The sequence below is a fragment of the Centropristis striata genome, chromosome 19, assembly GCF_030273125.1.
Source record: "Centropristis striata isolate RG_2023a ecotype Rhode Island chromosome 19, C.striata_1.0, whole genome shotgun sequence".
In the NCBI taxonomy this organism is placed as follows: Eukaryota; Metazoa; Chordata; class Actinopteri; order Perciformes; family Serranidae; genus Centropristis; species Centropristis striata.
The window spans coordinates 1,668,776-1,695,713 of NC_081535.1; the positions used below are offsets into that span (position 1 = coordinate 1,668,776).

The following is a 26,938-nucleotide window of genomic DNA, read 5'->3' on the forward strand; positions in this document are numbered from 1 at the left end:
CAGCCAGAACTTAACCGTAAAAAATACAGTGAGTGGGTTTTCTGCTGTGAATTTAAATGTAACAAGATATGCAACACTTCCTGTTTTGACCAACATCTACAGGAAGTTGTCATTTAATAACTTGAGTAATGTTTAAACTAGGGCCGGGACTTTAACGCGCAAAAATTAACGTGTTAAAAAAATTGACGCATTTTAACCCTCTATGGTACGCATTATGATGCCAGTTAGGAAAAAATGTTTGGAGTGTTTTTTGTCTTAAAATAGACTAAATAAACAAAATCTGAAGAAGTTTTATTTTTATTTTATTTTTTTTTTTTGGAAGTTTTTGGGGTTTGTTTCCGTAGGAAACATTGTACCATAACGGTGCACAAGTGAAAAAGAAAGTTTTTAAAATTAATTTGAACATAATTTATTTAATAAACATGTGTAAAAGATTCAGTAGCTTCAACAGGGTACAATACATAACATTTTAAATTTAAAAACATTATAAAAGGAACTTTTTTAACCGGTTTCTTGTCTGAATGTTGCCTGTCTTGAACAGTCTAAGTGTATGAATCTACCAAAAATGAAGGTTTGCTCACCTATAAGTAGAAATATATTTTTTCCAGATGGAAAAGGGAAGGAAATTACGCTTTGAGTGTTTTTTTTTGGCGCAAAATGGCAAAGCTGTTTCCTTTGGAAAAGTCTGCAAAATAGGGTTTCAATATGGCCGCCTGGAGGTCATGTGACAAATTAAAGCATTGCTATTGGTTCCCTATACATAAATTTGACAGGCCAAAAATGGGTATGTTGCCTGAGGGCAACACCGTACCATAGAGGGTTAATGGCACTAATTTTGGCACCGCGGAACGTTTCTCACTGGATGAGTTTCAGGAGGAGCGATTATACTGGAGCACCAACTAGCGTTGATGAGTTGAGACAACAACAAACCACAGTGAACATGAAGGAAGAAGCTGATGAGACCTTTGGTTGGCCCCGTGGATGATGGGACATTTAGTTACTAAAAACCAACGGATGGAAGCGTCCATAAGAGCATGGTTGTGTTGCTAGGCAACAAGGAATTCACATATCACCATAGCAGCACATCCAGCCTCAAGTATCACCTCAATGCTAAACATATAGCAGCTAGCGGCTAGTGTGCTAGCTAGCGTGGATTGTGTTTTACTTCAAAAACCAAAGTATTCTAGTTTACAGCTACCTGGATTATGAAATGTACTATATTTATAAATATGCTATTGCTACACTTAATGGAAAAAAATTGCACTGGTCTGTTGGACTTGAACAAAAATAAACAATATTTTTGTTGCTTAAGCTTCTGTATTCAGTCATTATTCAATGGTATACTAAAAATCCATGTGAAAAAAATTACTTGTCACTGTTCTCAGGTCAAATATTTATATGCGATTAAAATGCTATTAATTTCGATTAATTAATTACAAAGCCTCTAATTAATTAGATTAATTTTTTTAATCGAGTCCCGGCCCTAGTAACAAGATATGCAACACTTCCTCTTTTGACCAACATCTACAGGAAGTTGTCATTTAATAACTTAAGTAATGTTTAAACTATCACAATTGTTTTGATAACTTTTTCTCAGGGCTGTCTACAGACGCTACTTTCAAAGTTTGGTGCAAACTGGTCGAATGGCATAGGAGGAGTTCCAAAAAGTGAGTTTTGCATATTTTTAGATTTTAGCAAATGGTAATTTACTGCAAAAGTGGGCGTGGCCTACATCACACAATTCAGCTCAATTGAGTGAACACGTAGATATAAGGTTTCACAATGTGTTATTAGCCAAAACTGTTGTTATTTAATAACTTGTGTATTCTTTAGAAAATCAAAACTGTTTTTAAAATTTTTTTGTCAAGAGGGTCCATAGATGTTGTGTGCAAAGTTTGGTGCAAAATGATGAAATTTGCTTGGTAGGAGTTTGAAAAAGTAGGTTTGCGATATTTCGTGAAAAAAAAAAGGTAGGTGAAAATGGGCGTGGCCTATATCACAAGACTCAGCACATTTCAGGTAATGTGTGGATATACGAGTTATTAGCCAAAACGCACTTTCCTTTATTATAGCGCCACCTAGTGGTGGAACTTCAGGATGACAATAGATTATAAAATTGTTCACCACGTGTGACTAAAATTCAACGTTTGGTGAGTTTTGGGGTACGTTCAAGCAGTGAAAAATGCATCATTTGGGACCAAGAAATATCAGGAAAAACTGTCATTTAGACTGAATATTCCTGTGTTTTTTAGGGTAATTGTGTCATTGTGACTTCATGGTATTTCTCCATTAATTTTACATAAAAATATTACATTTTTACAGCAAAACTGTATCTTTGCTACAGTTTATGAGTCAAAGTTATGTGCTATTCTTTGATTTACGGTAATTAAAAGTGTCTACTACGACAATATTCATTTTTTAAGCCCTATTTCTGATGTATTTTGACAGTGTTTTACTGTAATTTCTACATTTCTTTACAGTGTGTGTAACAAATGGTATCAAAACAAACATTGCTGCAATAACTTATGAGACATTAGTGAGCATGAGAGTGGCCATCATATTGCCTCAGACTCTAAAACTTCAAGATATTAACAGGCACCTAACCAAAACTCAAAGTTTATTACAGATTACAAGTAGAATAAACATGACAAGCTTTCAAATTAATCACTAATTAATCTTGAGCTTCCCAGCTTTCAGATGATGTATTTATACTCCTTCTATGTGTCATCTATTGTTGACCTGCTGTCCCCCCCTAAATATCCCCAGTCCCTCCTTTAAAACGCTGACTCTGCTTTAACTTACTGTCAGGTACTTAACATGCAGTTTACAGCTGCATTCTAAAAAAGAAGATTAAACAGGACATATTGTATCATTTGAGTCATTAAACATATATTGCACCCACATCCATCAATAACGATGTCAGTTGTATACAAACTATCTTAATAAATGTCATCAATCATTAGAGAAGAAAAGCATTATGCTTCAACATACTGCTCTCTCTCTCTCTCTCTCTCTCTCTCTAATTTAATTCAATAAGGCTTTATTGGCACGAAAGTTAAAAAAACAACAACAAAAAACAATATTCCCAAAGCGCAAGTACAACTTTTTCCAAATATTTGGACAACACAAAACAGTAAGATATAAGAATCAATAAGATAAAATAGATACATCAATGACAGATTTACAATTCATTAAGTAAAAATATAAATTAAGACAACAACAATATATCAATGTGTCAGATGTAATATTGTGTAGTAGAGGAGTGAATGTGTGTCTACACACACACACACACACACACACACACACGTATGTAAGAATCAATAAATCAAAGTGGATACATTTCATAAACCATATATAGATAAAATGTGAGACGTGACACTGTGTAAGATGTGATATTGTGTAGTAGAGGAGTCTCTCTCTCTGTATATATATATACACTACCGGTCAAAAGTTTGAGAACACCCCAATTTTTCCAGTTTTTTATTGAAATTCAAGCAGTTCAAGTCAAATGAACAGCTTGAAAGGGTCCAAAGGTAAGTGGTGAACTGCCAGAGGTAAATAAAAAAAGGTAAGCTTAACCAAAACTGGAAAATAATGTACATTTCAGAATTATACAAGTAGGCCTTTTTCAGGGAACAAGAAATGGGTTAACAACTTAACTCTATGGAGTCTTGGGCTATTTTGTCCATTTCTGAATTCTTTTCATGTCTTTGTAAGTCATTTTGTGTCTTTTTTTGTCATTTTGTGTCTTTTTTTAGTCCTTTAGTCCAACATAAAATGTCATTTTGAATCTTTTTTTTTACTTTCATAACACTATCATGCTCAATAAAGAATTTTAAATGTGCATTAATTTCAGAGTACACTGAGACATTAAACTGCATCATTTTCAATTAAATTCTGGAAAAGTTGGTGTGTTCTAAAACTTTTGACCAGTAGTGTATATATATATATATATATATATATATATATATATATATATATATATATATAAGGACATATACTCTCTGGCTGCATACTGTAAATCAGCCGGTCCTCTAAGAGCATTAAGTAATTGCCTAAAACATTAAATTCTGATCCGGTCTCAGGTATTGATTCTGTTATATAATATGTAATATATAATATTATAATACTAATAATTAGATTTCGGAGGCAGGAAAGAGTTTAGCGGATGTGGCCACTCTGCACAAAACACACACACACACACACACGTCTTTATATAGTTGTGAGGGCCATGATCGAAGCTATTCTAGCATTTTCTTTGTGAGAACCAGGCAAAATGTCCTCACAACTACAAATGCCCCCACAATGTTGGTGTTCTGCCAAGAGTTGGCCCTCACAACTACATAAAGACAAGCATACACACACACACACACACACACACACACACACAGATGCTGCTGCGGTGATAAGGGAGCACTATCTCCCCTCGATGAAGCTGATTAGCTCTTCAAATGGCGATAAGGAGTGGAGGAGATTTCACTTCCTGTCCATGTGTTCAGAACGATACCGAGACGAGTTTTAGCTTCGTCATCGAGCCTCAAACCAGATCTGATTCCACGGCTTACTGTTATCAATGAAAGGCTCTTATTTTCCTGTGTGACAAAGGAACATTACAGCTTTTAATGGGATTAAATCAATGCACAGTCACCCCAGGTAATACAGGTATCTGTCAGCTTCAGTGGCAGGCAGCTAGTAAACACGTCTGTTTTCATAACTTCCTGGCTTTGCAGGGACCCTCATAAAGTTTACATCTAGACCTGAAAGTTCTGTCAGCTGGGAGCAGGTGACGGAGCAGAGAAGCTAATTTATTGGCTGTTTCTATGACTGTAATATAACAACGTGGCAGAGGTACACTTGTTCTCTCTGTAGGCCTCAGCTTTAATACCAACATCTGCCCTGCAAGGTCAGACGCAATCTGTGCCACCATCATGTGCGATCGATTTTTATAGCGTTGGCATGGCAATCTTTTCCTCTCCGTTCTTTTCACAGAATTTCCTCGTCCTGTTTTTATTTTCAGACAGAAGTGCTTAAACTCCCTGCGAGATAAATAATAATGTCCTAATGTTGTTTGCAAACACAGGCAGAGTGCAAGTACGTGAGAAATCAAGGAAATCTTCACTTTAGCACAAATCTTCTTTTGTTATGGAACAGGAGCTGGAAAACACACACACACACACACACACACAGACTTTAAGCCGGCAGTGTTTTGCCTTTGTTTTGGCTTTTTCCTTCTGTTTAACGGTGATTTAAAGTTAGAGATGGCTCCGTTTTCATCACAACCTCAGCTGGAACTTTTGCTGGATGATAAACAACACATTCCCACTCCAGCCTCGTCAGATAGCGATGATTGTGCTGAGTGTTCCTCGCAGTGTGACCGTGAAGCAAAAGAAACCCTTTTAGTGTCAGTTCTGGATGTGTCATGGACGCTGAGTCAGTCTCTGCTTTTTACATGCCGTGGCTTTTCAAAATAAACCTCCACTTACACTGGAAACTGTTCAATTTAGGCAACAGAACCACTTTATCAAGGTTAGGGAAAATAAACAGCTTCAGTATTATAAGGAAGAATAGCTACAACTGCACTTAACTACTGGATGCAGTTGTTCTGGTTGACTCAAAATGACAACATTAACTTTTGGTTTCTCACAGGACACAAACAAACAAACTGGCATCCTGGGTCAAAGAACGGGTTTGTTTCACCCGTCCACCTCCCCTCACAACCGTTACCTTTGATGCTAATTTGAAATACAATTTGTGTCGTCAATGAGAAGCTGTTTAAAGGACAAGACAAACTTGTGTAGCAGTTGCAGTTAGGGCTGTGATGGTACAGAATTTTTGTGACTGTGGTGATAAAGTAACATGGTTTACCACAACCCTATCAACCCCACCAACCCAATCAACCCTACCAACCCAATCAACCCTACCCAATCAACCCTACCAACCCAATCAACCCTACCCAATCAACCCTACCAACGCTATCAACCCTACCAACCCAATCAACCCTACCAACCCTATCAACCCCACCAACCCTACCAACCCCATCAACCCTATCAACCCTACCAACCCAATCAACCCTACCCAATCAACCCTACCAACCCTATCAACCCTACCAACCCAATCAACCCTACCAACCCAATCAACCCTACCCAATCAACCCTACCAACCCTATCAACCCTACCAACCCAACCAACCCTATCAACCCAATCGACCCTACCAACCCTATCAACATTATCAATCCTATCAACCCTACCAACCCAATCAACCTTATCAACCCTACCAACTCAATCAACCCTACCAACCCTACCAACCCAATCAACCCTACCAACCCAATCAACCCTACCAACCCAATAAACCCTACCAACCCAATAAACCCTACCAACCCAATCAAGCCTACCAACCCTACCAACCCAATCAACCCCATCAACCCCACCAACCCTACCAAACCAATCAACCCTATAAATGTTTTTTTTTTTATTATCAATTTATTACTTTCTTATAACGAACTTATAACTATGCAATTATGACATTTTAGGTGCTTTAAATAAGCCCATCTGGGTTTTCTGACTCTTCCTGCACTTAACATTGTTTGTTATCTTTGTCATTTTATGTTATTATAACTGTGCAAATAAATAAATAAAAAACAGCTAGGTGCAAGTCACACACGTGACAGTTGAAATCTGTAAAGCAGTGAAAAAGAAAACACTAGCTTCCTGATATAGCTTTCCCTCCCAGGTGCTGTCTTAACTTACAGTTTAATTTGGCCTCATTTAATTAGATCTGCAATCAAACACCTGCATCATAGATCTTTGGTTACACTGTCTGGTTACTAATATTGTTTTCAGATTTCATAGACAGCCGTTTGTTTCTCTTGCTACAGACCTTTTTCTAAAACCACAGAGCAGGTCTCTGTAACCCAGCAGTCACTCTCCCCGCTTCATTTCGGCAAGATTTTTATTTTTCAGCCTGACTGAATCCAGCAGGGTTACTTATGCTGTTTGTTTTGGTACAAAGAAGTTTGTGGCCACCATGTGGGCCTATTCAACCAGCAGCTCAGCCGGCCATTTCATGTTGTTATTCAGGAAACCTTTGCATAAAAGTCATCAGGCGAGATCTACCAAGCTGTTTACAGGTAAGTATAGTGGTGACCCTAACAGCAGCAGAGTGCAGGGAAAGTGTTTTTTCTCCTTCAGTTAAAGTAGAGATTAGTAGAGAAGAGTCTCATATCTGTTTTTAACTTTATCTCAACTTTCTTCCACTCTTTGTTTGTATCATTAAATGAAAAACCAGCCGTAGCAACGATAAGGCGTGTGACATTTCCAGGTCCGGCTTTATCTGATTTGCTCTTTATCAATTGGATGTCAACATCGGTCGCTGCTGTTGTTGGTCTCTGCGATAAAAAGCCCAATCAGGTTATCTGGCATTTAGGAAACCCAGCCAGCAGAGAATGACCTCAGAAATGGATCAGGTCCAAAACAAACAAACCGAGAGTTACCGGATGTCCATTAACTGTAAAAACTGGTGGTTCAATATGTGTAGATTTTGTGGAGAAGAAGAGGAAGACATCTTACATCTGTTTGGTCCAGATGTGGCTCTATGTTGGCGCCAGGTGACAGTTTGGCTGTCTGATCAAGGACTTGTCTTAACATTATCACCAATCAATATCATTTGGGGTTTGCAAGAAGAACAAAATATGTTGCTAAACACCATTGTGCTTCTGGGGAAATTTTTTATTTTCTAAAAAGAAAAATATATTGAATTGGACACGTTCATTATGTTCCTAAAACAACAAGATTATGATAAAAAATAAAAGAAAGCCACAATCAGATGGTTTGCAAAAATTTGCAATTACGAAAGATTGGGATAAGGACTAATAATTTTTTCTTTATTTTAATTTGAATGTTTTAGACATACGTTTCTATTGCTACCATGTATTTTCCTATTTTTCTGTTCTGGCTGTTATGGAGTTAATAGTTTTAATATGGAAATGGCTGAATTATACATTCAAGATATGTATGCCTTTTTATGTTTGTCTTTTTCTTTATGGGGATGCTTTATGGGTGCAGGTTTCTTATGAGGGTCCATCAGGGCCCAGGGGTCTGGGTGATGTGGAAATAGGTCTGGGTAATGTGGAGAGGTGTTTGGGTAATGTGGAGAGGTGTTTGGGTAATGTGGAGAGGGGTCTGGGTGATGTGGAAATAGGTCTGGGTAATGTGGAGAGGTGTTTGGGTAATGTGGAGAGGGGTCTGGGTAATGTGGAGAGGAGTCTGGGTAATGGGGAGAGGAGTCTGGGTAATGGGGAGAGGGGTCTGGGTAATGGGGAGAGGTAATGGGGAGAGGGGTCGGGGTAATGGGGAGAGGGGTCTGGGTAATGGGGAGAGGGGTCTGGGTAATGGGGAGAGGGGTCTGGGTAATGGGGAGAGGGGTCTGGGTAATGGGGAGAGGTAATGGGGAGAGGGGTCTGGGTAATGGGGAGAGGAGTCTGGGTAATGGGGAGAGGGGTCTGGGTAATGGGGAGAGGAGTCTGGGTAATGGGGAGAGGAGTCTGGGTAATGGGGAGAGGAGTCTGGGTAATGGGAAGAGGGGTCTGGGTAATGGGGAGAGGGGTCTGGGTAATGGGGAGAGGGGTCTGGGTAATGGGGAGAGGGGTCTTGGTAATGGGGAGAGGGGTCTGGGTAATGGGGGGCCTGGTTCCTCAACTTCCTCTTCCCATATCTTTTTTTTAATGATTATCCTTAGTACCCTTGTTTACTTGTATGTCTTGTATGTAAATGTGTTTCAAAAAAGAAATAACAAAAGAAGGAAACTGGTGGTTTTTCACAGTAAAAGCGTCCTCTCCTCGTCCTCCTGCATCATCTCATCCAGCAGACCTCGTTAGCAGGAAACTGCAGGTGTTCCACTCCAGTTGAGTGACGAGCGATTTCATTTCAAGTGCCAGTCTGTCCTCTGATAGGACGAGAGAGACACACTGACTGTCGGTTCGCTCCACGGCGTCCTTGAGTTGAGTAACCGGGACACGGACGCTTTAGAGGAATTTTCGCGGTAAGCATGGCGGTGATTAGGATTCAGGTAGAGTAGCACCAGAGTTCACCTTGGACATTAAACAGTGGTTGGCTCCATGTGGGCCGGGACGCTGCTGGTGATAGAGAGGGACGCAGGCGGGCGAGAGTTGAGGACGAGGGTAAGGATTTTATCAAAAGTACTGTAATCCATGCTTTTATTAATACCAGATTGGATTACTGTAATTCACTATATAGCCATGTGTCCTTTACGGGGAACAGGCCACAGGCTTGTTTAACCCTCTGGAATCTTCGGCTATTATCTCCTTTAAATGTTATGTTTTTTTAACACATGTTTATGTGTTAAAAATCTTCACCATGCCATGTTGGTATCAGGTTTTTCAGCGTTACCTCTCCTATGTGTCCTGATAATTAATTTTTTTTACTTTGATTTACTTGATAAAAATGTTGAACCCAAAAGAAACAAAGGAAAACATAAAATCTGATCTTGAAAATTATTCAAAACACAGAATTTTAAATGTTGCAAATACTGTATGAACACAGGTTGCATATATAACATCTAACAGGTAAAATGAGGATAATCTCTAGTCCAATATTTTATACTAAATATATTTGACATTATTTGACATTATCTCCGGTTTTACTTGGCCGAATATCATCAAAAAAAATCTGGCATGGAGTTTAAAGCCAGAACTTTAGAGGGAAGCTGATGGAGAGACTCAATGTTGCTTCATTTTTATGTCTTCATGTCATGAAGAAGTCATATTCAGGTGCTTTCATGGAGGGTTAATGACTTGTTTTTAGGATTGACATTGTGAGCTTTTTCATGCTTTTCAATCTATTCAGCTCTTGAATATGGTGAGTTTTTACCTAAAATATTGGCTCCAGTTGAGAGTTTTAGTTGCATGAAGTTTAAATGATATTTCAAAAGTATTTTCTACCACCAGTATCTACCCACAGATACTGAAATGAGAAAATAACATGCTAGTTTCAGGTATTATTGCTTATTTTAATGTTACTACAGTCGGGCTTTTCAAGCCACAATTGCTCAAAATACGTATTTTTGGATTTATTTTAAGACATTATTGGTTTTCCAGTGCCGAGATATTTTAACTTAAAGAATTCTTACAAAGAAACATTTACTTACTGCACTGACAGATAATTTTACTTGTTTCAAGCATGTATTTGCTTAATTCTAGTTAAAAGCGATGGCGGCATGAGTACAACGCGAGGCTCAGTGTCTCTCCAGATTCTGCAAATCAGTAGTATTCTGTCTTTGTTTCAAGTCTGTTCACTCAGAACAGTCTTGCACATATCACCTACAGCCAACAAGAGCTCCTGGACATTCATGCTCATAATGTGCACACTTTTTTCGGCGATCTTCGGCTCATACCGGAGGTCGCCAAAGCATCGGAGGCTGCCAATGGAAGCGCTAGCAGGCGGCGTCCAGACCGTAAACAAAGGCGGGGAGAGGAGGGCTAAGGGCTAAGCTAAGCTAACTCCTCATCACTGCCCAGCATTGTCCTCGCCAATGTCCCGTCTCTGGCAAACAAGATGGAGGAGCTGCAGCTGCGGATCTGATACTTCTGGTTAGATGCTAAACTACATTTCGTTGCTCTAGTACTTGTACTCTGTTCAATGACAATAAAGTTGAATCTAATCTAATCTAATAAGAAGATAATTAATGACTTTTCTCATCCCATGTACAGCGAATTTGAGCTTTTACCTTCAGGGAAGCTGTTTAGGCTCCCGATGGCAGGAAGAACCTACAAAAAGTCCTGTCAATGCAATAAATAAGACCAGAATGCGGTAGATATTGACCCTGTTTGGTCCTGTAGTTTCCTTTGCTGAGGGTTTTATTCTCTGAATAAGTCTTAGACCTACATTTGTAAATTTGATTTGTACTGTGGTGTGCTTTTATGAAATGTTGTACTTGAATGGGTGATGTGTGAAGTACAGTTATTGCTGTAGGCTATTTTATATTTTTCTATCCTTGAAATGTTTTTTTCTTTATTGTTTTACTATTTATTCTGTTGTTGTGAGACATATCTATGGTGAAACCAAAGACAAATTTACACTCAGGGGATAATGAAGTTTTTGTATTCGTATCTAATTTATTTCTTATTTTTTGTCAGTTGGTTTTCACAGTGTAAATAATGTTTGAGTTGAGACGAGAGTGAAGGAGAACAGAGACGAGGCCTTCGTCTTCCTCCTCGTGTTTCCGTCCCGTAGACTCAGACCCCCGAGCTGTGACTTTGAAGTGGTGTCTTTGATTAAGGAGTTAATTAAAGGGAAGCTTCGTGCTCGTGAGCTGATAACTTAGAGGAGAGGAGGAAGAGGAAGAGGAAGAGGAGCAGATATGGAGCAGAGAAGAAGAAGTGATATTGGCAGCTCGTCTGTTTCTCAAGTGCCACGGTGTCTGTGTCGTCCTGATTGGCAGCAGAGACAGCAGCTGGCTCACCGGGGGGACGGATATGAAAGCTGAACGAGAAATTTAAAAAAAAAACAAACCAAGCTGCCACCCACATGTGTGAGCAGCTCAGTTTGTTGCTGCTGCAGGATGTTATTAATGATAACTGATGATGGTGGGACACGAGGAAGAAGGAAGGATGATAATTTATACATTTGGGACAAAAAGACTGATGGTTAGTTCAGGGTACGTGGGAGTAATTAATGTTCTTGTTCTGTTTCTGTCCACGCTGACGGCCTCGCTGCCTTTGTCTCCTCTCCACCTCCTCACACTCCTCCGTCACCTCGGGGTCTCTGCTGCTCCTCCACTCCTTCTTCACCATCCATCACGTCCTCCTCCGTCATCAAACACCTCGTGCTTTCTATATTAGCTACGGCTGGGCCATATCTCTGAATGTACACTGCAAATTATTTGGTTCTGACCAAGATAAAATCCAAAATGGCCGACTTCCTGTACGTTTTGGGGTATGGGTTCTTGAGACTTTTTGGTGCGTCTTCCCATCATCAGTAATGTGCTGCCCACTGCTCCTTGCATGGTGTGTTCACTTGTGTGTAAAAAAGGATGGGTTAGATGCAGAGGTTGAATTTCCCCATTAATAAAGTAATCTTCTTCTTCTTCTAAAAAAAACCAACAACTTACATTTAGAAGTGTTAGATTGAGTTAATTTCCTATTTTGAGTGTTCAACATGCTTATTTCTGCACTGTAAAAAATGTCTGTAGGTTTTAAGGTGAAAAACTGACAGTAAAAGACGTAAAATTATAAATGAGTTAATTCAGTTTCAGTAACGATGAAACATCAGAACTGTATATATCAGCCAAAACTGTATTTTTTTTACAGTTTTATTATTATTTTTAAAAACATTACAAACTCCACTGTAAAATACTCTGGCACCGTGTTTGTAACAAAAGACACAAAATGACTAAAAAAGGATTTAAAATTAATTTTAAAAAAAGAAGATTTTTTTTTTACATTTTTTAAAATACATTACTCCACTGTAAAATACACTGGCACCATGTTTGTAGCAAAAATATAATGTAATATATATATATACAAGCCATCACTGTAATTTTTGCATTTATCTTTTGTAAAAATACTTTTTCTCACTGTAAAATAATAATGTAAAATGTACTAAACACCATATCTCTAACAGAAATAAACTGTAATATTTAATGGTGAAATCTTTAATTTATGCAGCATTTATAAAGTATTTTCTTGTCAATTATATGGCAGAACAGCGTTTCTATTGATGGAAAAACTTTTTATTGATATGGTAAAGTATGGAATAAAATGTCAATCTTAAATGTGAAATCAACAGTGCTAATATCATTTTACCGTAATATTAGAAAAAGTTGCACCGTATTTATTACGGTAAACTTCTGGCAACCACAGCTGCTGGTTTTTACCGTAAAAAAAACTTTTTTTTTTTTTTACAGTGCAGATTTGGTGCTAAATGTGACCATTTTGGCCACTTGAGTTTATACATGAAGACACCAAGAGCTTGAGATAGAAAACGGGGGGAAAAAAATCCATGCTTTGATTTAGCAAACACGTTTGACATTTGGTGGTTGGATGCCACTCTTCTGTTCTGGAGGTTTCTGCTGAAACGCCCTGATTGTCAGTAGTAAACAACCAGACATCCTCTGAATGCCCTCGCTCTCTAGTTGGTGGTTGTAAAGTTTCACGAGGCTGTGATTATCCTGGAGGTCACAGCAGCTCATTTTATACAGAGACTTCAAGTTTTAAAAAATTGGTCCCATTGAATCCACTACTGTCTCAACTTCCCTGTCAGACCCATTTTATGCAAATACAAGACTGTTGAGGGACCCCAATATGCAGAAATATTCAAATGCACCATGAAAAATGGCAAGATAAACCAGCCGGCAACCTCCAGGTCTGAGCAGGGAGGCAAACCAGGAAGTGCCTTAAGCTGCATTCTACCATTAATTCCAGCAGGGGGCGCTAAGTGTGGCTGCAAAAGCATTTTAGTCCATTCATTTCAATGCAAAATAAGAAAATTTCCTTCATCTATTTTTGGTCATTTTGTGTCTTTTTGGGTAATTTTACATCTGTTTTTGGTCAATGTGTGTCTTTTTTGGTCATTTTTTGGCTGCAAAAACATTCTGTCCATTCATTTTAATGCAAAATAAGAAAAATTGTCACTTGATTTATTATCTCAGAAATGTTTTTCAGGACAACACTATGGTCTCAATCACTAGTAAAAAATCTTCTTCAAGACAATCTGATGTTAATAGTGTAAATAATGGCCCCATTTAGAAGAAAATAGAAGATAAAGAATCGTATGATTTGGGGCGGGGCTACCTTTGATTGACAGGTCACTAACAAGGCGACCCGTCATCAGGAGAGAAGCAGAACAATGCGTATCCACGGCAACGTGTCAATAAAGTTATATATAACGTTATATAGATATAAAAAAGGAGTTTTAGCGGTTTGTAATTTTTGGTAATTTTATGCCTTTTTGTGGAATTTTTCACGTTTTTTGGTAACTTTGCGGCTTTTTTTTTATAATTTAGTGTCTCTTTTTTAATTTCACATCTATTTTTGGTCATTTTGTGTCTTTTTCTTGGTCATATAATGTCCATTTTGGTAATTTTACATTCTTTGTTGGTCTCTGATGTCTTTTTTTGCTAATTCTGTGTCTTTTTTCATGTCATTTTACACCTCCTTTTTTAAAATGTCTTCTTGGGTGTTCTGCTTGGGAAACATTTAAGGTTTATTGTTGGTTCTTTTTTGTCATTTCACATGTTATTTTTATTTTTTATCTTTTTACATATCTCTTTTTGATCATTTTTTGGTGTCTCCTGGGTGAAAATCCTGGGTTTGTTTGTTCTGAAAGAGTATCCACGGCAACGTTTCAATAAAGTTATACATAACGTTATATAGATGTAAAAAAGGACGTTTAGTGGTTTGTCATTTTTGGTAATTTTGTGTCTTTTTTGTTAATTTAATGTCTCTTTTTGTAATTTCACATCTTTTTTAAAATCTTTTTTTGGTCATTTTGTGTCTTTTTCTTGGTCATATAATGTCCTTTTTGGTCATTCTACATTTTTTGTCTGTCTCCTCCGTCTTTTTTTTGCTAATTCTGTGTCTTTTTTATGTCATTGTCACAACCAGACGTCACGGTCACTACGTCCATTATTTATATACAGTCTCTATACAGTGATAAACATTTAAACTGTGTGCAAAAACTGCATGGGATTAGCATAAACTGGGCATGTCTGCAGAGGGGAGAATTGAAGGTGCCATTTTCATTGAAATGACCATTTATGTGTTTCCCTCATCAGAATAATGACCTGTGTGGTTCAGCTGCTCTCTGACAAAGAGACGTTAACCAGACGTTCATCACAGACAGTTCCCTTGTAAAAAATAACAAAAAACTGTTTTCCAACAGCTGGCATCTTTGTGCCTTTTTGTTCTCGTACAACATCTGCGTCATTACGGCGCACACAGCTGTAATGGGCTCATTACTGCCCCCTGAGACCTGAGGGACTCTAACAGATGACCTGGGAATCCATGGAATAGTTCTCTAGACATTTAAAAACACAAATGGTGCAAAAGAAAAGTCACATCCCAGAAGTCAGAGTCAGCAGGATTTATCCTCCAGGCACCATGAATGTCTGCACCAAATTACATCACAATCCATCCAACAGTTGTTAAAGAGACACCTGCTGTTTGGGTAGAGACTTTACTGATCCAGGCTCTATCAGACCCACTGTCACAGTCTGTATCAAGTATTTATATCACTTCTGAGCTCTCAGTTCAGTCAGACATGCAGCTGCAGGCTTTACACTGTTACTGCAGAAGAAGAAGAAGAAGAAGAAGAAGAACTGACGGAGAAGATCTGTTGGTTATGAAATCAAACTCTTACAAGTTTTACTGCGATGTTTGGTCAGGAGCCCTTTGATTCACTTTTCAGCGTCACTTTTGGACGTGCAGAGAAGTCTGATAGACTTCAACAAGAAAACAACACAAAACTATATAATAATATAATAAATAATAACTAGAAAATTTCCTCTGGGGAAATTGGGAAAGGGCCACGGGGGCTACTGCCGGTGTGTGTACACTATGATGAGATTCTTCAGAGATTTGTAACAATAAATACTAGTAATGATACTACTAATATGATACTATATAATATACAAGGAGCACGCCTACAACAAGCATTCCTTTACAAGTATTTATTTATACAGCAACCTATGACCTTTAACCTCAAAATGTGTGTGTGTGTGTGTGTGTGTGTGTGTGTCTGTAACTGTAATCACATCAAAGGCTTTGCGGTCGACCAATCAGAGCAGAGCAATCAACAGAATTAACAGCTGTGGAATCTTCTGGAACAGTGACAGCAGCCAGAGGTGGACAGACTGGAATTTCTGGCCTCGAACAGAAAGCATTTTTGGCAAAACCATAATACCTATCATTGATCCGACTTCACTTTGAGCGTCCTGAGTTCTTCCTGAACGTCTACATATGTTTTTTTTTTAAGAAAAATGAAAAAATAGCTTTGTTAGAGCGATCTAAAAAAACTGTTACATCTCCCTTTTTCAGAAATCTTCCCCTTTTTTTAATATGGGAGCCAATGAGGCTGTTGGTGGTGTTGGTGGATCATCTGTGCGTCCTACGCCCAAACTATAACTCTGACAGCTTTACCAGAGGATTGTGAGGGAGAAGACTAATTTTCCTACGTTTCTATGTATAAATTATTTCTGTAGAGTGGAATTTGCGGCCTGGAGCGCAGTTTTCAAATTTATTTTTTGACAGTTTTTTCTCTCCCTCTACACTCTGAGCGATGATGTCACACACTGTGACACGAACATTCCGTGCAATACACACCCATTATAATCTCAGGATTTCTCCAAAAATGATCATGGTCATTGAACAGGGATTGATAAAAAACTATATGACCTATCGAAACGTGGATTAATACACCGATACACAAGACTTGTGTCTACTGTTTAAAGTTTAAATGGAGTCTCTAGGTGAAATTATGCCGGAGAAGTAGACGTTTAAAAATCTCCAATTATTGTTCTTTTTCACTCAGTTTTTGTCGGCCGTCCCATTCACTTAAATGCAAAATTTGTTTTTGACTAGTAGCAGGACGAAATTGTGTCCGGAAGAGGAAGAAGAAGAAATCCACAGTATAACAACAGTGCTCAGTGTGATTGCCCCGTGGCCCTAATAATATAATAAAAATGTTCAGTTAGTGAACGATCTTTGTATTCTCCCATCATTCCCCATTAACGGTTAGTATAATAAAAAGTGAAGACATGTGGAGAGAAAGTTAAGTGTGTGTGAAATGGAGCAGGTTGTTGTTGTGGAGGAGGATCCCAGTGGACTTCCTGTCTGCTTTCATCATCTTCATTTACAAATTATCAATGAGAAGAAATGAGTTGAGTGACAGGATGTCACAACAGCAAGACAGCTGTTAGACAGACGAACCTCCCAGAAGCTGCTTTAATGAGTCCAACAGGTGAGTGAAGTGCTTTTATTGTGTTAATCGCAAAAAAAAAGCAAAACAAGCACTTCTAAAACAGTGTGAAGTTTAATTATTAGCAGTGCTACCTCTGATTTAACTGCCTTATTGTATCCTGACTCACACATTAATTTATAATATCCACCTCTGTTATGTAGCTTTTTGGTACAGAAAATCATGGGTCTCAAACTGGCGGCCCGCGGGCCAATTGTGGCCCTCGTGATGATATTTTGTGGCCCCCACCTTGATATGAAAGTTTAATGTGAGTTTTATATGAATGTTGTGTATGGAAGGTCCCTTTAATGCTCCAGCTGGAGCTTTGTTTACCTTGTTTCTATGACGACGTTAACAACAAGAATAGCATGGCGGCGAATGAACAGCCTGCGAGCAGTGTTTTTTGGGTAATTTTATGTCTTTTTTTTGGTAATTTTATGTTATTTTTTAGTAATTCTGTGTCTTTTTCTAATAATGTTGTGTCTTTTTTGGTAATTATGTGTATTTTTTTGGTAATTTTGTATCTTTTTTTGGTAATATTTGTCTTTTTTAATAATTGGGTGTCCTTTTTTAGTAATTCTGTGTATTTTTTAAAATAATTTTGTGTCTTTTTTTGGTAATTTTGTGTCTTTTTTTTAGTAATTCTGTGTCTTTTTCTAATAATGTTGTGTCTTTTTTGGTAATTATGTGTATTTGTTTGGTAATTTTGTGTCTTTTTTTTGGTAATTTGTGTCTTTTTTAATAATTGTGTGTCCTTTTATTTAGTAATTTTGTGTATTTTTTAGAATAATTTTGTGTCCTTTTTTTTAGTAATTTTGTGAATTTTTTTGTTATTTTGTTGCCTTTTTAAGTAAATTAGTGTTTTTTTCAGTCATTTTTTGTCTTTTTTGTCATTTTGTGTCTTTTTTAGTCATTTTGTGTCTTTTTTCTACTAATTTTGTGTATTTTTTGGTCATTGTGATACTGCCTCCAGCGGCCCCCAGGTAATCTGAGTTGATCCCTGCAGTAAACACTTATTCTGTGAGCTGGATTTAGATTTATAGAGCACAGTTACTTCCTATCTGAGTGAATCCATCGTTCCTTCAGCTCAGTGAAATCATTCAGCAGTATTCACTAAATGTCTCTTTCCTTTAATTCTGCTTCAACCTTGCTTTTCTTTTCCAGCTTCATTCTGTCCTTTGTTGCTCATGCTGTTTTTACTTTTCACTAGCAGGTGGATGATTTTATTTGGAGAGTCCAGAAGTACCTGGATACTCCACAACACAGAGTCCTGAGAGTGACATTAGTCCTGATAGCTCCACCAGGCAGCAGGTTTACAAGCTGAGGGTTTATCTGGTTGATAAAAGCAGAATAATATCTCAAGGTTCAGCTCCACGACTCCACTTCTTCTGGAGTAGCAGCAGATTTTGGGTTTAAGGAGTTTATCTGTGAATGCCTTCAGGTTCCAGAGACTTAAATATGACTTTTGGTCCATATCACCCAGCCAGAACCTCACTGTAGAAATCCACCTTTTGTTAAAACCTTGTGGATTCAGACCATGTTTACAGCGTTCCTGTGATGTATGGAGCTAGGAGAGGTTCAGGTCAGATCTCAGGATCCAGTTAGAACATTAAACACGATATAGAGGCTGGTTATCTGCTCTAATACAGTTTGTTTCTCCCAACAACATTAATTAGCTGCAGATCAGAGCTGAACGGGGTCAGAGCCGCGCTGATACGTGACCTCATCTCTAATTAATGAGCTTATCGGTCTCATCTGGCCTTTAGGCTGCAATCACAGGACGGATAGAGGAGGAGGAGGAGCAGGAGGAGGAGGAGAGGAGGAGGAGGAGAGGAGGAGGAGAGGAGGAGGTGATGGTGTGAGCGCTGAGTGATGCAGTAAATAAAGAGATGAACAGAGATCTATTTGCTTGTTTAAGCAGCTCAATCAGCAGCAGATCACTGAGAGATTAATATTTATGGTGAGGATGTGTTGACACAGGCTGAGGTGTGTGTGTGTGTGTGTGTGTGTGTGTGTGTGTGTGTGTGTGTGTGTGTGTGTGTGTGGTTCACGTGGAGAAGCAGCAGGACTGAATTATCACCTCTCTCTCTCTCTCTCTGCCTGCTGCTGCTACATATCTCTTAATGCTCTCTCTCTTTGTGTATGTGTGTGTGTTTCTCTCTTCTCTTCACATGCACACGCACACACACACACACACACAAACTGACTAATTTTGTGTCTTTTTCTAATAATTTTGTGTATTTCTTTGGTAATGTTGTGTCCTTTTTTGGTCATTTTGTCTTTTGTTTGGTCATTTTGTGTCTTTTTTTCATAATTTTGTCTTTTTTTGGTAATTTTGAATCTTTTTTGTAATTTTGTGTCTTTTTTGTAATGTTGTGTCTTTTTTGTAATTATTTTTTGGTAATTTTGTGTCTTTTTTGTAATTTTGTGTCTTTTTTAAAATAATTTTGTGACTTTTTTGGTAATTTTGTGTCTTTTTCTAATATTTTTGTGTCTTTTTTTGGTAATTTTGTGTCTTTTTTAATAATTGTATGTCCTTTTTTAGTAATTTTGTGTCTTTTTCCAGTAATTTTGTTCTCTTTTAAGTAATTTAGTGTTCTTTCAGTCATTTTGTGTTTGTTTTTTTTGGTAATTTTGTGTCTTTTTTGGTCATTTTGTGTCTATTTGGTCATTTTGTGTCTTTTTAAAGTTATTTAGTTTTTTCTGTCATTTTGTGTATTTTTTTTATTTATTTTGTGTCTTTATTTTGGCAATTTTGTGTGTGTTTTTTTTATAATTGTGTGCCCTTTTTTTAGTGATTTTGTGTATTTTTTGGTCATTTTGTTTCTTTTTTAAGTAATTTAGTTTTTTCTGTCATTTTGTGTCTTTTTTAAATTAATTTTCTGTCTTTTTTTGGTCATTGTGATTCTGCCTCCAGCAGCCACCAGGTAATTAGAGCTGAGACCCCTGCAGGAAATACTTATTTTGTGAGCTGGATTTAGATTTATAGAGCACATTTACACACACTCTCTCTCTCTCTCTCTCTTTGTGTGTGTGTGTGTTTCTGTCTTCTCACACACACACACAAACACACACACAAACACACACACACACACACACACACACACACAAACTGACTAATTTTGTGTCTTTTTCTAATAATTTTGTGTATTTCTTTGGTAATGTTGTGTCCTTTTTTGGTCATTTTGTCTTTTGTTTGGTCATTTTGTGTCTTTTTTTCATAATTTTGTCTTTTTTTGGCCATTTTGAATCTTTTTTGTAATTTTGTGTCTTTTTTGTAATGTTGTGTCTTTTTTGTAATTATTTTTTGGTAATTTTGTGTCTTTTTTGTAATTTTGTGTCTTTTTTGTAATGTTGTGTCTTTTTTGTAATTATTTTTTGGTAATTTTGTGTCTTTTTTAAAATAATTTTGTGACTTTTTTGGTAATTTTGTGTCTTTTTCTAATATTTTTGTGTCTTTTTTTGGTAATTTTGTGTCTTTTTTAATAATTGTATGTCCTTTTTTAGTAATTTTGTGTCTTTTTTCAGTAATTTTGTTCTCTTTTAAGTAATTTAGTGTTCTTTCAGTCATTTTGTGTTTGTTTTTTTTGGTAATTTTGTGTCTTTTTTTAGGTCATTTTGTGTTTTTTTTGGTAATTTTGTGTCTATTTGGTCATTTTGTGTCTCTTTAAAGTTATTTAGTTTTTTCTGTGATTTTGTGTATTTTTTTTATATGTATTTTGTGTCTTTATTTTGGCAATTTTGTGTGTTTTTTTTAATAATTGGGTGTCCTTTTTTAGTAATTTTGGGTATTTTTTGGTCATTTTGTTTCTTTATTAAGTAATTTAGTTTTTTCTGTCATTTTGTGTCTTTTTTTAGTAATTTTGTGTCTTTTTTTGGTCATTGTGATTCTGCCTCCAGCAGCCCCCAGGTAATTTGAGCTGAGACCCCTGCAGGAAATACTTATTTTGTGAGCTGGATTTAGATTTATAGAGCACATTTACACCTTCTCTCTCTCTCTCTCCACACACACACACACACACACACACAGACACACACACTGTCACACACCCACAGTGAGCGCAGCAGCCGGTCCTCCTACATGAACTCTAGCTGTCGTGGATTATTCTGAGCTGGTACACTTTGACTCTCATAATAAGAATCGAGCTTCTATTTCCAACATTTCTTTATTTTCTTGCACCTTTATGCCTCAAAGAACACTCTGTCCTCTCAGAAGCTTCTGAGGGATTTCTACAGGAGCACATGCTGACGGCTGCAGCAACGCTTTTATATCAAAAACACCTGAAAAAAACCTAAAAACAACACACGGCCACAAGTATGGAGACAGCAGAGCACCTCACACATTATAGAGGTATATCTATCTATCTGTCTGTCTTATAGTGAACTGTTTTTATATTACTTTTTTTCATTATTATATATTCTACAGTATATTGGTGATGTTTTCATTTGTTTTGATTTTGATTAATGTTGTTGAGATATGGAAAACAATCCATATCTGTCATCAGATCATTTTAACATCTATTTTTGGTCATTTTGTGTCTTTTTAATATAATTTTACCATCTATTTTTGGTCATTTTGTGTCTTTTTAATATAATTTTACCATCTATTTTTGGTCATTTTGTGTCTTTTTTAGTCATTTTTACATCTTTTTTTGGTCATTTTGTGTCTTTTTTGATCATTTTTACATCTATTTTTGGTCGTTTTGTCTATTTTTTTTATTTAATTTTTTCATCTATTTTTGGTCATTTTGTGTCTATTTTGATAACATCGTGCCCTTTTCTGGTCATTTTAACATCTATAGTCATGGAAACATTCTTGATAATAACCAAAATCATTATGAATGAAACCATATTGTATTACGTCACTGAGACAAACCCAAGACTAGGAAAAGACTGATACTGATATAACTATTTTTACTTTTTGTATTCTACAGTATGTTGGTGATGTTTTCATTTGTTTTGATTTTGATTAATGTTGTTGAGATATGGAAAACAATCCATATTCTTCCTCGGATCATTTTAACATCTACTTTTGGTCATTTTGTGTCTTTTTTAAGTAATTTTAACATCTATTTTTGGTAAATCTATCTATCTGTCTTATATAGGGGTCTAATGAGGACCATTGCATAAACCAGAGGCGGTGGTCCAGGTCTGACTGGTGATGAGGTTTCCCAGCAGCAGATAAACTCCAGCAATAAATGTCTCCTGAGGAATAACCTCCATAGTTTAACGCTCCTCAAACTGGAGTGAGATCATGTTGGAGCCGCTGGTCAAAGAAGCCGTTCATTAAGGAAATAGAGGCTATAAATAGGGACACACACACATACTGGTTTTCATAGATCATGGGGACTCCAGTTTTAATCATCCCTTGTGGGGACCACCCTTTCTAGAGGTTGTAGAGAGCTGAAAAAAATTGAGTGGACTTGCCATAGCTTAGTAAGCCTATACACGCCTTCAAACCTCTGGAATGATGAAGTGGTGTTTTAATCAGGCTTTATGGGGACATCGGGAAAAACCAGTAAACATGCTTTCAGGGTACATCATTTACATTAATTAGCATATTTCAGACATTATTTGGTGACTAATGGGGACCTATTTTTACACAAAACAATGAAAATTAGATACTTTTTCTAAGAAGCCAATTCTATAATTGTGGAATTTGCAAAAATAGTGAAACTTCAATTCAAACCTTGAAGCATCACACACACACACACACACACACACACACACACACACACACACACACAGTTTTGTATCATTGTGAGGACCCTCATTGACATAATGCATTCCCATCACATCAACCTCAACCCTTATTCGAACCCTAACTAACTTAAACCTAATTACTGTATAACCTTAAAATAAAAAACAAGTTTTAACTCTCAAACAAATGTCCTTACTTCGCGAAAAATGTCCTCACTCTGTTGGTTAAACAAATTCTGTCCCCATTATGTCAGAAGGACAAGAACACACACACATTAACACACAGAAACACACACACGCACACACACACACACACACACACACACACGTCTTTATATAGTTCTGATGGCCACAATCGAGGCTATCCTAGCATTTTCTTTGTGAGGACCGGGCAAAATGTCCTCATAACTACAAATGTCCTCATAATGTTGGTGTTCTGCCAAGAGTTGGCCCTCACAACTATATAAAGACAAGCACACACACATACACAGACACTCACACACCACTTAGCGTTGTTTCATGTGAAGATCAAACAACATGTATTAGATGAAGGTCAGCCTATAGGACTCCCAGCAGGCGGTCCCCACAGCGTGATACAGACCAACCACATCATAGTGTTGATACCCAGTAATAACAGATCAGAATCAGTTGAAGTGGAGAGGACCGGAGACAGAAACACTGCAGGTTGGGACATATCGACTCACCGCTGAGGTCCTGACAAACCATAAATACAAATAATATTATTCTGTCCTGTTTGTTTATATATTTGTTGTTTTGTGGCAGCAAAAGGTCTCAGATTCCCAAAACCAAACTGTGCATGAAGCCACTTTATAAGATAGTGAACTGTTTTAATATTACTTTTTGTATTCTACAGTATGTTGGTGATGTTCGTCATCGGATCATTTTAACATCTTTTTTTGGTCATTTTGTGTCTTTTTTAGTCATTCTTGCATCTATTTTTGGTCGTTTTGTCTATTTTTTGATCATTTTTTCATCTATTTTTGGTCATTTTGTGTCTATTTTGATAATATCGTGCCCTTTTCTGGTCATTTTAACATCTATAGTCATCTACAACATTCTTGATAATAACCAAAATCATTATGAATGAAACCATGTTGTGTTATGTCACTGTGACAAACCCAAGACTAGGAAAAGACTGATATGAACTATTTTTATATGACTTATTGTATTCTACAGTATGTTGGTGATGTTTTCACTTGTTCTGATTTTGATTAATGTTGTTGAGATATGGAAAACAATCGATTTTCTTCATCAGATCATTTTAACATCTATTTTTGGTCATTTTGTGTCTTTTTTAGTCATTTTAACATCAATTTTGGGTCATTTTGTGTATTTTTTGATCATTTTTACATCTATTTTTGGTCATTTTGTGTCTTTTTTGATAATTTTTACATCTATTTTGTGTCATTTTGTGTATTTTTTGATCATTTTTACGTCTATTTTTGGTAATTTTGTGTCTTTTTTAGTCATTTTTACATCTATTTTTGGTCAATTTGTGTCTATTTCGATAAATTGGTGCCCTTTTTTGGTCATTTTTACATCTACAGTCATCTACAACCATGATGTGTTACGTCACTGTGACAAACCCAAGACTAGTTAAAGACTGACATGAAACAGATTAAACTGGGCTGGGGAAATCTTTTGCTGTCTCAGTCACTAGTAGTCAGGTAAAAAGAAATAATTCAGTGCAAAGAAGAAGCAATAATATTATATTATGTTGTTAATACTGAACTATGAGCTTATTGCATGGCAGATGAAGGTGTTCTCCATATTTTAAGAGCTGCTTCAGGCCGTTATTACCACTGAGGCTCGACTGTAAATATGTCTTTAAAATTGAAAATACTAAATTGCTGCAATTTGTGAAGTCCAGGGGCAGAATATTGTCTCAGCAACAGAGGCTGAACACCTTTCTGTTTTATTATATCTTCTGTAAATAAAAGAAATAAGGGCTGGAGAGTAGAACAAAACATTTAACATCGATTTTTGGTCATTTTGTGTCTTTTTTGATCATTTTTACATCTATTTTTGATCATTTTGTCTATTTTTTAATCATTTTAACATCTATTTTTGGTCATTTTGTGTCTTTTTAATAATTGTAACATCTATTTTTGGTCATTTTGGTCATTTTAATCATTTTTACGTCTATTTTTGGTCATTTTGATCACTTTTACATCTATTTTTGGTCATTTTGTGTCTTTTTACGTCATTTTTACATCTATTTTGGCCATTTAGTCTTTTTACGTCATTTTTACATCTATTTTGGCCATTTAGTCTTTTTTTGTCATTTTTACATCTATTTTTGGACATTTCGTGTCTTTATTGTTAATTTTTACATCTATTTTGGTCATTTTGATCATTTTTACATCTATTTTTTGGTCATTTTGGTAACTTTTACCTCTATTTTGGTCATTTTGTGTCTTTTTTAATCATTTTTACGTCTATTTTTGGTCATTTTGATGATTTTTACATCTATTTTGGTCATTACATAGAGGCTGAACACCTCTCGGTTTCATTATGTTCTCCTGCTGTGAATAAGAGAAATAAGGTCAAGAGAAAAACTAAAATATCTGAGTGTTGAAGCTGGTGATAAAGACGTCTTGTGAATGTAATAATTGTCCTCTCTCCTCATTGAGGGATTTCTAAATGAGCTGTCAGTGTGATGTCACAGCTGATGAGACGTTTATAAGGCAGCTTGCTTTTAACCCTGAGTGGATTCCTCAGAGTCTAATCAGAGTTATTGATCCACAACATCACCTCAGCTGGAGTCAAGCTGCATCTGCATGCATGTGTTTTTATACGGTGGCCCTGAGGGCTCACAGAGCTGAAACTAAAGAAAACACATCAAATACACAAAACACAAGCAAACTGTGCAAAGGCAAAGAACTCCATCTCTGTAAAATGCTTCAAAAGATGTCTAAAAGCTCATTTAACTGCTGTTTTAAAATTCTAATTCACACACAAATACACTTTAACATTTTAATTTTTGTTTTTTATTGTTTTTGTTATTGTCATTATAACTTGTTGATGTTATACATGTGTTTTTCTATTACCAGTTTATTACTTTCTAATAACTATGAAATTTTAGGTGGAGGCTTTAAATAAATCTGCCCATGTGGGTTTGCTGCCTCTCCCTGCACTTTACATTATATGTTATCTTTGTCATGTTATTTTATGTAATTCCAACTGCGCAAATAAAATAAACCTGAACAGAGAAAACATCTTCATCAACAACAACACAAGAGCAGCATTTAGAAAACAAAGACCACAACACAACAGAAGTGTTTCCAGAGGACACTTAAAAGTGATGCACACGTCTAGCCGGCAATCAATAGTGTGCTAGCATTAGCACCTATTATAGCATGCTAACGTTAGCCGCCGATCGTTAGCGTGCTAGCGTTAGCAGGCTAGCAAGACCAATCCAATCAACTTTGTTTATAGAGCACAATTTGATCAAACACAAGGTTTCCAAAGTGCTGCACAAACAATAAATAGATAACACAATAAAAAGAGATGGAGTAAACAATAGAACAGTAAGATGCAAAGATAAAATAAATTAAAAATAGGAAAAAAATAAAATGTAAAATGTACTGCCCGCACAAAATAAAAAATGCATGGATACAAATAAAAACAAAAAATCATAAAATCATAAAATCAACATAAAATCAACACTCTGCGTGGTGATAAAAGCCAACAAGAACCAACTCAGTGAATCATTCATTTATTTTATTTGTTTAACTGCAGTGTGATTGATACGGGCTAACAAGCTAATGCTATATATCACATTCTAACATGAAAATATCATTATCTTGAAATAACGTGATAATATCAAGCGTGTCCAGACGTGTGCATCACTTTTAAGTGTCCTCTGGAAACACTTCTGTTGTGTTGTGGTCTTTGTTTTCTAAATGCTGCTCTTGTGTTGTCAGATTGATGAAGATGTTTTCTCAGTTTGCTTGTGTTTTGTGTATTTGCATGTGTTTTCTTTAGTTGCAGCGCTGTGAGCCCTCAGGGACACCGTAGTTCTGTAATATTTTTAGTTTTTTTTTCCATTTTGGGTTTAATGTCCAAAATTATTTTTGCATCAAATCTGAGCTCTCACTGTAAGAGAGAGCAGATGTGAAAACTTGTGAAACAAAGAAAGCCGTTTTAAAGCATGAAAGGCCCCTAGAGCTTGATCAATAGCTGTAACATTTAACATCTATTTTTGGTAATTTTGTGTCTTTTTTGATAATTTTTACATCTATTTTTGG

The 26,938-nt window shown here is 36.6% G+C and overlaps 1 protein-coding gene across 1 annotated transcript in view; it reads right to left on the reverse strand.

The window, feature by feature from the left end:
* The window catches only part of whrna (whirlin a), a 296,475-nt gene that overhangs the window by 47,010 nt on the left and 222,527 nt on the right, over positions 1 to 26,938 (reverse strand).